This window comes from Micropterus dolomieu, unplaced genomic scaffold (genome assembly GCF_021292245.1).
Source record: "Micropterus dolomieu isolate WLL.071019.BEF.003 ecotype Adirondacks unplaced genomic scaffold, ASM2129224v1 contig_10068, whole genome shotgun sequence".
Classification (NCBI taxonomy): domain Eukaryota; kingdom Metazoa; phylum Chordata; class Actinopteri; order Centrarchiformes; family Centrarchidae; genus Micropterus; species Micropterus dolomieu.
Genome location: NW_025739054.1, coordinates 1 through 1,436, shown reverse-complemented (window position 1 = coordinate 1,436; position 1,436 = coordinate 1). Strand labels below are relative to the sequence as shown.

Here is a 1,436-nt window from a genome sequence, read left to right as displayed (position 1 = left end):
CAAGTGTTTCAAAGGCTTTTCAGATTGGTCAAACGGTGAGTCTGCAGTGATATTCGGTATCTTGCTGTAGCTTGTACAGTATAAACAACATTTTCTTTTTAACTCAGCTTTGGATCAAATGCCACCAAAATATTTCACAACACACCCAAAACCGGCAGAAAGATGCATGATTTATTTTAGAATTTTCTCACCAACATCTTGACTGTTGTAAGCGTTTTACGTTTTAACTGACAAAACTATCCGGGTCTGGCACACGTGACGTTCCTAATACCCGCAAATCAAGTGTTTGTGCAGCTTAAACTTTAAATCTTGGAAAGACAAAATGTCGCAGCTGGGTTGAACATTTCGCCCAGTAATCAGGTACCAAGCTGGTCTCACGTGCACCAGTGTGCAGGGCTAGTGGCGCAATGGATAACGCGTCTGACTACGGATCAGAAGATTCTAGGTTCGACTCCTGGCTAGCTCGTTGTGACCTTTAGATTGTAAACCACTCGAGCTTCAACTGCAACATTCTGTACCTGACTACTGGGTGAAATGTTCAACCCAGCTGCGACATTTTGTCTTTCCAAGATTTAAAGTTTAAGCTGCACAAACACTTGATTTGAATGACAAAATTTGTCCATTAGGACATAAAAAACAGTGTTACGTAAACAATCCATGGAAATTGACTGTCTGTTGTCAAAGTAATAGTGTAGTAAAAGTAGTAAAAGTGTTTGGGCAGCAAAAACTGCTGGACGAAAACTCACCAAAATTGGCTAGTAGGTTGCAAATTCCACCCACTGCTCAGGCAAAAAAAAAAAGAAAGAAAAAGTTCCTCATAGACCTCATGGTGGCGCTATAACAATCAACTTTGCGTTTTTGCAATTATCTCGAAAACGGCTTCGTTTAGAGTCGACCTTCTTTCGGTATTGTACTCTCTGGATTCATGTGCATCTTTGCTCCGATGGTCTTCTGCTGTAAAAATATCAAATTATACGACTTTTTATCTATTTGCTCTAAAACCTATTGTTGCAAACTCGTCCCAGGCGGTTTCGCCAATCGACCTGAATCTTTGGCAGGATCATCTGTGGACGTCGCCGATCAAAAGTTATCAAAAGAATTTTGATACGTCAATCTGTGTTTTCTCATAAATTTTTACTTTTGTGCATTTACATACAATTTTAGATAAATACCCGTAGATCAAAATTGGCTTAAGCTATTGTTACCAAACTTGATGCGTCTGCTCAGATGCTCGGCCCGAGCTTTGCAGAGCAGTCTTGGGATATTCTTCCACTAGGGGGCGCTACACTTGCAAAAGGTTTATACCTCGTAATGGATGGATTCGAGCGAAATTCGGTTTGTACGATCTCGGGTCACTACTCAGTTGATGTATAAAATTTGCTAATGATTGCGCAAAGTGGCCGTTGCTTACTACAAGAAATGTATATTTCTAGACA

General features: G+C 40.3%; 1 non-coding gene across 1 annotated transcript; it reads left to right on the top strand.

Annotated features, from left to right (window-relative positions):
* Positions 1-393: 393 nt before the first annotated feature.
* trnar-acg lies at positions 394-466 on the top strand. The gene has a single exon. It is a non-coding gene; the product is annotated as a tRNA-Arg (tRNA).
* Positions 467-1,436: the final 970 nt, after the last annotated feature.